The sequence below is a fragment of the Erithacus rubecula genome, assembly GCF_903797595.1.
Source record: "Erithacus rubecula genome assembly, chromosome: 1".
NCBI classification, from domain to species: Eukaryota; Metazoa; Chordata; class Aves; order Passeriformes; family Muscicapidae; genus Erithacus; species Erithacus rubecula.
Window position 1 is genome coordinate 59372650 of NC_136658.1, and position 9561 is coordinate 59382210.

Here is a 9561-nt window from a genome sequence, read left to right on the forward strand (position 1 = left end):
CCCGTGAATCCTATGGAGGTCAATGAAGGAGACCCAAGCCAGAGCAGATGAATGCCTGAAAAAGTGCTGTAAACCCCTGGGAAACACATGCTGGAACAGCCTTCTGTCAGGGACCTATACACTCATGAAGGGAGGAGCCCATGCTGAAACAGCTTTTCTGGCAGGACCTGTGACCCTGCAAGAAACCCAGAATTGAGATGGCTGTTCCTGAAGGACAGCATGCCACAGGAAAGGGACACACAGTGGAACATTTAATGAAGAACTGTAGCCTGTGGGAAAGATTCCCATTGGAGAAGTTCATCAAGACCTTTCCCATATTCCTGTGGGAGGAATGTTACGCTGGAGCAGAGGAAGGACTCCTCTCCCTGAGTAGTGACAGAAACATCATGTGATAAACTGACCATAACTCCCATTTTCCATCTCCCTGAACTGCTGGCAGGGAGGAGGTAGAGCCCATGAGGGAGAAAATAAGTTTTTAAGATTTGGTTTACTTCTCATTATCCTTCTCTGATTCTGATTGTAATAAAGTTAATGTTCCCAAGCTGAGTGTCTTTTTCCTGTGACAGAATCCATGAGTGACTTCTCCCTGTCCCTATCTCAATTCATGACACTTTTTTAATGTGTCCTCTCCTTGTCCAGCTGTGGAGGGCAGTGGTAGAGCAGATTTGACAGATACCTGGCATCCAATCACAGTAAACCCACCATACCTTCAACAGGACTTTATTCTGCTTGTTACAGCCCAAGACCTTCAGCATCACACAAAAGTTAATCTATTGTTATACTGATTTAGCTGAAGCTTTGTCATTGCTCCTAATGCCACAGTGGTGTTCAGTTTTTCACAGGAAATAAACAGCTAATTTAGAATACTTTGAAACACTGTTAATCATACTTGAAGTTCTTAATTACACACAATAATTTTGTAATGTTTTAAACATAATGTATTTATGGAATAATTAATTTATTTGTATGCAAGTAAATGTAATCATATTAATGCTATAAAGACAAATTAAAGCACCATAATTCTTCATTATATAAGTATCCAATCCCAGAATTAAAATACCTCCAAATGTAATTAGAAATAAATGCAGTATTTTCCAAAAGGCATATTATCATCACTAGCACATAATCATGCCACGTTATTATCATAGTCCCTAATTCTGAGTAAACACATCATAAAATTCCAAGGGGACCAGGGGAAGAAAAAGATTAGAGAAAGCATCTCTAGAAGAGCACCTTCATATACTTCAACAGAACTTGTAACATAGTCAGATATGAGACTATCAGAAAACAGGAAGAACCTCTTTCTCTTCACAGATATGGGAGTTTAGAAGCAAGTTCTGTGTGAGTGTCTCACAGATCACAGTGCTGTATGTCAAGGTACCGTGGGGAAAGTGTTAGTTCTCCTTCAGCTGGTAACTGTACAGGTGGTAAAGAACAAAGGTGGAGACTTGCTGCTGGAACAGCCAATTTTGTCTTATATCTGTGGAAAGGTTTACTCCTTACATAAATATCTCATTTGAGAGACAAAACATAAGCTATCACTTAAGCCATGCCAAACCAGGACTGTCCAGCTTGCATGAGTCTGACTTTTGACTCAGAATGAATGTCTTAACTATCCCAACTTACTGCCCTGACTCCCCCTCCAGAAAGCAATTTCTGCCACTGCATTAAAATTTTAAAAATTCTGTCCACTGCAGTCACAAACTCCACTATCTACTCTGCAAATCAATCCTTAGGATTTTCTACTGCCGTGCAAACAAAACTGTGAGTTTTTGGGCTTTGAAAATCATGATTAGATTATCCAAGAAACCTGTTGCAATTCAACTCTGAATGAGCAGAATAGAAGAAAAAATTACCTGGAAAATGGTATTTGTGAGTACAGAAACTGTAATTGCTTATCTAATAAGGAAAAAACCCATGAGTGAAATGCACCCACACATCTATTTTATACCTAGTTGAAAAAGTTATCTGATACAAGGTCCAGGCTTGGGGACAGAGTCATTCTCCTACTGGTGATGTAACACAGCAAGTACAGGAATACTGTATTGAATGTAACTGGTTGGGCTTCTGGTGGCTGCAGGATGCATTCTGTGGAGAAGGCCCTGAACTACTCTGAACTAGTCACACTGACAAGATCTGACACTGCCACAAGCAACTCATCTTGAACTAAACACGCAGAAAAGCAAGGGGGACTCCAGTGCCCTGATTTATACCTGCCTAGGAAAGAGGACCTATTACTGGAGTCATGAAAAAAATGGGAAAAAAAGCCTCTAGAAAAATTGAGAGACTTACACAGTACATTCACTATTTTCTTCCCCCAAAAGCACATTTCTCAGAGATGCTGTGAGAGGAATAGAATAGCAACTTAGTCATGCCTACATGGCACTAGGCTCTGTCACCTCTCTCTTCAACTAAGATGCATCAAACATGTCCAGTACTGGACAAATGAACCACGAAGAGGAACCAGACAAATACTGGAGACAGATGTGTTTTCCTACTCCTATTCTAAGGCAATCTTGCGTTATGTTCCTCTTATATAAAGTAACCTGAAACCCATTATTGTTTTCAATGAGAGATCTCTAAATGCCATATCCAACCTAAGTAATTCTATGGTTGTAGTGTTTTTTTGTTGTTTTTTAGTATTTTTTTAAGCTTACATGATATTAAACAACTATTACACAGCATTTGCATAAGTAGTCATGTAATTTAGCCTACATTCATAAAAAGGTTCAAGCACTGATCTGTAGTGCACGGTTCATCTCTCCTTAGCTCTCTCTTCTGTGGTCACTCAAAAAAATAAAACAAGATCTCTACAAGCAAGATAGCCATTAGAGAGCCTCTAACATACGAAGTATCTGTGTCCAAAGGAAGGGGCTGAATCAAAAATCTCTAAACTGAGGATAAAGTAGTCCTGTCAGTATTCTCACTGGGAAGTCATCTGTACAAGAATACCTGATGCTTCTCCAGCACAATATTTCCAAATTGCATCAGTTTTCTCATGCACGATGTCTGCTAGTACAGCACTGTGCTCAACTTTGCAAAGCCTATCTGGTCTTTAAGGCCAGAGATATAATATCAAATGTTTAACATTTGGAAAAGAAAAAAAAAAGAAAAAAAAAAAAAAAAAAAAGGAAATTTAATTTGTGTCCTTCAGGTGCTAGCTACACATGTACTTGCTCTACTGCCTGAAATACTCCTTCACCTTGAGATTTTGGAACCATGACTACAAAACTTTCTATTTTATCCCTACAAATACTCCTTCACCTTGAGATTTTGGAACCATGACTACAAAACTTTCTATTTTATCCCTACTGTTTCTACATGAACAAGTATTGTGTATTTAATACCTTCTGTTGCTAACTCAATTTCTGGATGAACAAGAAATATTTTCCAAAGACCTGGACTCAAGGTTGTGTGTCAAGCATTCGCTTGTGTGTCAGTCTGGTCAAGGTCAGACTCATCAAAAGCAGACTGGTCACATCCACATGATGAGTTCTTGGCCCTGATTCCTAAATGCACACCAGATAGTCTCAATGTGTTGGTTTTACTCTGGTGTATTTTTTGGTTTCAAGATTTTGAAATAATATTTTTGGCCACCACAAAGGCAGTGTTTTTATCATGTGATAGTGCAACGTTTTTTATGGGTACTGAAATGGGATATAAATTAATGTACAGGTGTCAAAGGGTAGAAAGCTTACAAGGCTGACATTTAATGAAAGTATACAATTAAAGACAAACACCTGCTCATCTAAGTATTCTTTTTGGCAGTAATTGTGCATACCTGTTGTCTTTCAAATTGCACAAAGAAGAAATAGAGAAACGTAGCATGGTGGATTGTCCAGAAAGACAGTGTTCAACCTCACTTCATAAAATTTTTTTAGAAGCACAGATATACTGAATTATTTTCCTCCAAATTCAAGTTAAAACTGCATCTTTGAAGGAAAAATCTCTGAGATAAAGAATTTGTTAGCATATTCTGGAAGTATTTAATACCAATTATTTTCAGAAGTATTACTTAACTGTTTAATCTAGATGTAAAAATGAGAGTCTTTCACAGCCTCATTGTATATGACTTTCATGTTCATGACATCAGAATTCATTTTTTATTCATATCCTCCAGTATTCTGTGGTAAAAAGTGTTAATCTAACCTTTGAAATACTAAAATAAGAAACTTGTTTTCTGTGATATTCAGTACCTCAATAAAGCAGACATCTACAGATATGCATTATGAATTGCAGCACTAATTTACTGGGCTTCAGGGATCCAAAATCCCAACATCCATGCCTCAGAATTTCTGCTAGACTTCTGCACTAAGGCTCACAGTCTGCTTGATGCCTGTTTTTTATCCATTGCTGATATTTGGCCAACAAGAAAAATTACCGTTTTTCTAAACTCTTCACTCTTGTTGCAAAATCTCCCTAAGCACCTGGTTCTTTACTTATATTACTTTGTTCCTTCTCTAGAAGTATCTTATTCCATTCATGAAGGTCTTTGTGCTCTTCTTGGAGGGCCTTCTCCTAACCTCCTAAGGACTCTTTCTGATTTGAAGGGACATATTCCTTTCTTGCAGAGCAAATTTCTCCTCACTGAGGGAATTTTTTTCTTCACGAAGAGTTTTTCCCTCTACCTGAATGGCTTTGTTGTCCTCTTGAAGAGCTTTAAGCTGGTCCTTGAAGGCTTTGTGTTTTCCTCATAAAGCTAAAATCTCATGCTGAAGAGCTTTTCCCTTCAATGCAAATGCTCATTCTTATCCTTTGAGAGCCTTAATCTCTTCTCTGAGGGCTTTATTTTGTTGGCAAGCCTTTTGCTGCTTCTCAAGGTTCTTTGTTTCCTCTGAAGACTCCTATGCTTCTCTTGAAGGATTTTATTCTGTTCCCAAAAGGCTTTGTTGTGTCTGTGGACACTTTGATTCTCCTGATAGTAGGATTTGTTCTCAATATGAAAACTTTGTTCTTTTGCTGAAAATTTTGATTCTCTTCTTGAAAGACAAGATTCTCCTTCCAGTTTGGTTAAATCATGCCACGTGAGAGAAGATGACAAATAGAAGTAGGACCAGCAGCAATTAACTACTGATTTTCCTCAAAGAATATTTATCCTGAGTCACTTCCTCACTTAGCAGCACCACTCAGGGGCTGTGCTATGGTCCAAGTGCTTCCACCTTCCATAAGCAGTAGTCATGAAACAGAGAATAGAGGTTAAGTGTCCACAAATAACAAATAAGTAAATAAATAAATATAACACTAAATAAAAATAAAATTAATCGTAAATCAATACTGACATTTGTCAAGCACTGTATATTTTTTGCATGTGCTGAAATTTTACAAGGCTAATTTAATTATACTATTTCCTGTTTATATTCCCTTTAGAGTTTAAAAACTATGTCAATCTTTCTCATTATATAATTTGATTATAACTGAGGTAAGGTAGCATTAAACACTTTTTTCTTGTTTATTCCTTATTCTATCCTGCTGCAACAATATTTTATTGTTTAGACTGGAGTAAATGTACGGACTAAGTAGGATTTTTATAAGTTTAATTTCAATATAAACGACAAAATTACAAAATCAAGCATGTTTTGAATATATGCTTGGTATTTGCTCAGAAACACTTAACACTCAGCTAACATACTGCTCAGTCATATAATTTATACATACAGCTAAATACAAACACATATTCCAGCTGTTCAGAGAAACTGTATCTGTGGAGTGTCCAGCAGAAAAATTGTAATAAATTAAGGAAATCATGCCGTAGTTACTGTTGTGTTTCCCTTGAATCAGTTTGCCATCTGGCAGCTCGTGGCAGATCTGTCAGTGAGGCTATCCTCAATGATGTAATTTCAAATGGCACAGCAGCAGTGACACAGAATCAAGTGGCAGTGGTGATCAAATAAGTTGTGTATATCTGAAGTAAATAATGGTGGTTTGTATGGCTAGGGTTCTCTAGCAAGTCAGTCTTTATTTTCATCAATATTTTTTAAATATTTCTCCATCCATTATGTTAAAGCAAAACATCATTTTCTGTCTGCTAAATTTATTTTTTGCCATGGGTATTGAAGGCTGCCTTGAAATATTTTCTTGCATAAACTCTGAGAGACTTTGCTCCTAGCTACCTTGGCACAAATTTGGGGTGACTGAACTTGGAGTTATTTCTAAATTATAAGAAATTCCATAGATTAAAGCATGTATGGTCTCTATATTATTAAAATTGAGACTAGAATTAGTGTTCCTAATTCCAAATATTTTAGTATATTTCCAAAATGCGCATGAAAAGTTAGAATTAAATAATAAAAGACCATGATTGTTGCATATCTGCAATCTTTATTGCCTCCCAGGCAACATTCTTCTTTTCCAACTCAAACACGATCCATGTATTCTATGACAATCACTTTGCTTTGTTTGAAAAGAGGATGAATTACCTAGGACACATGAACATCTTAGATTACACTGGTAACTTCTCTACTCCTTATGAATTTTGGGGGGCAGAGGAATACTATATTTCAACTAAAGTATAAACCTGTTTCCAATATTTGTTATCTGATCAAAGTGACTGATATGTCGGGTTTTTTAATCAGGCACTATGTGCTCAGGATATTAAAAATAGTCCAGTGAGCTTACAATGAGATTTGGCAATTCTGCTTAAATCACTACACACATCACATCATCTCTTTGTACCGTCTCTCAGCTCAGTTCTGTATGTTAATTAGATAGGGGACTGAAATATGGCACGTAAAATGCTCAGTAATCCCAGGAGATGAATATATACAATTCCCACTGAAAACTTTACAGGATGATCAGCCCTCCGAATCCTTTTTTCCAGGATATTTGATTCCCCTGCCTGCTCACACAAATTAAATAGGCAATGCAGATGAGTAATACTGAAACCTATAATATCAAACAAGATCAGTATCTTGCGTTCATATATCTTTCCCAGGCTTTTTACCTCACTTTAACTCCTCAAGACTATTAAAATCTTATTTCTTCCATGCTTATCACCAAGACATGTCTGAATATTATAGTTCAGTTTATTCTTTTCAGCTTCTTTAAAAATTTCATAGTGATTAAAAAGAGGTAGTTCACGTAAATTGGTAGCTCTTGTAGTTGTTTCCATGCTAAAATGCAAAGTTTAAAGTAACACTGATTATTTTAACATGTAGGCTCCCTCCTTTTATAATTTAGGAATATAAGTAGTAGGAAAGAACTATCAGTTTCAACCAGTGACAAAGACTAAGGCCATATTTCCTTCTCAATCTGCATAGTCAGAGAAAGGATAATTTTGGGCTTGTAAAAGAGGGAATTTTATGAACGTTCTCCAGAGCTGGACTAAAACAATGCAGCTGAAATTATACCAATAATTATTTACTCCACTAGAAATGAATGTAAACTTATCCTAACTCAGCTTCATGATATTTTATGAGTCCTGTTGCTGGTCACATCAGTGAAGAGATTGGTACCTGCCCTGAACTTCCCATCATGACGAATTTGAATGACTCATGGAGATCTCCCCTCCGCCTCCTCCAGGATGAACAAACCAAGTAACCTCATCCACTTCTCATAAGGCTTCCTCTATAGACTTTTCACTATCCTCATGGCCCTCCTCTCGATGCTCACAATGCAACTTCTTCTATTGTGGCACCCAAAACTGCACACAATACTCAAGGTGAGGCTGTCCCAGTTCTGAGCAGAGCAGGACAATCCCCTCCCTTGCCTGGCTGTGATGCTGTGCCTGATGCACCTCAGCACACAGGTGGCCCTCCTGGCTTCCTGGGCACTGCTGGGTCATGGTCAACTTGCCATTGACCAGGACACCCCAGTCCTTTCTGCAGTGCTGCTGTCCAACCTCTCATTCCCTCGTTTATTCACACAAACTGCATTGCCCCATCCAAGGTGAGGAATCCAGCACTTGCCCTTCTGGGACCTTGTACAGTTGATATTTGCCCATCTCTAATTTTGTTGGTATTTCTCTGCAGGGCCTCTCTACCCTTGAGGGAGTTGATCACACTGCTATTTGATTATCAAAGTGGCAAATATAGAGAATGTGAAGAGAGAGCTCTAAGATGACTAAAGTAGAAATTACAAGGCATTATTTTAATATTTCAAACACCCCATCTTACTAATGTAAGTAACTTTTATAGTGAGCTCTATGATTGAAGGCAGTGAGAGTATATCATTGCAATGCATGCTGCTGAGAAATACTTCAACGTGACAATATGTGTAAAACCTAACACAATAGTGAAAATAGTGGCCTAGGTATACTGTAATTTCAGTTTACCAGTTTTTAATTTTGGTTGTTCTGATCAGAAAGCAAAAAATATACCTTTTAAAATAAAGGTTTAGTCTAGAAATTTTACATTACAGTGAAATGCAATAATCCAAACTTTTTTTATGACACCCACTCTGAAGGGATATGCAGCAAAATAGCACACACACAGCATCTGTGAAAGATACAGAAAAAATATTTGAGTTGCTGCTATAAACTACCCAAAAACTGACCTATAAACCACTCTCACAACATTTTTGAATACCCTCACTGCCCTCACTTAGCTCCACTGTGCAGTGTAAATGAGTAGCAGAGCAGATATTTTCTTAACTTTCCAGGTGACACTAGTTAAAATTCTGATCAAACTCTGACCCCAAAATAGCTAGGCTTGCAAAAAAATGTCAAGTACATGCAAAGAAAAACATCATAGTTTAAAAAATAGGCTTATAAAATCAAAATCACAGCCATTTTACAGCTTATATTGCATATGCCATTTGCTACTGGTTAAACCTGAAAACTCAAACTGGAAGCTAAAAATCTAACTGCCATATTTGGCCCATCTGGTGCTTTTACTATTATGACAATTTTATGCTGATGTAGCTCCGTTTTTAGGTCATTCAAAAGCATGGTTTTCTCTCCCAAGTGAATATGAAATTTATGTTGTTGCTTCCAGGAGACTGAAGACCTGGATTAAGACAGATCTTTGCTCTACCTGCCGGAGATTACTGGAGTACCACAGAGAGTAAAAGCTGATGGTGCTGTACATCTGTGCATTCAACATTCAGTGGCATTAAGCCACTAGTCTCTTTTCTGCATGACCAACTGACTAATTACTTCACTTGGCCTTTCTGAGTCCCTTCAATTAATGCAATGTGCAGTTGCACACAGTAATGGAGTCACCCATACAGAACAGAATCTGGGCCAGAATTAGGCTCTGAGTCCCAGAAGCACCTGTTACAAACACAAAGTGTCCAGATGGTCTGGTCTTAGTGGGAAAGTGTCAAGAATTGACTTATCAGTCTATCTTACTTTTGGTTTAAGGTCATAAACATGATTCTTTTGAAGTAGGAAGCAAATCATATTCAGGAAAAAAAACAAAAAAACAAAAAAACCCCAAAACTATAAAATAAACTAAACAAACAAAGAGAACCGGAAGGAAGGAAGGAAGGAAGGAAGGAAGGAAGGAAGGAAGGAAGGAAGGAAGGAGGAAGGAAGGAAGGAAGGAAGGAAGGAGGAAGGAAGGAGGAAAGGAAGGAAGGAAGTAGGAAGGAAGGAAGGAAGGAAGGAAGAGAAGGAAGGAAGGT

General features: G+C 37.6%; 1 pseudogene across 1 annotated transcript in view; it reads right to left on the reverse strand.

The window, feature by feature from the left end:
* Positions 1-4419: 4419 nt before the first annotated feature.
* The window catches only part of LOC306798093, a 9614-nt pseudogene continuing 4472 nt past the window's right edge, over positions 4420-9561 (reverse strand). Inside the window, exon 2 of the transcript in view lies at positions 4420-4998. The product of the transcript in view is annotated as an uncharacterized misc_RNA (transcript). The remainder of the gene's footprint in view (positions 4999-9561) is intronic.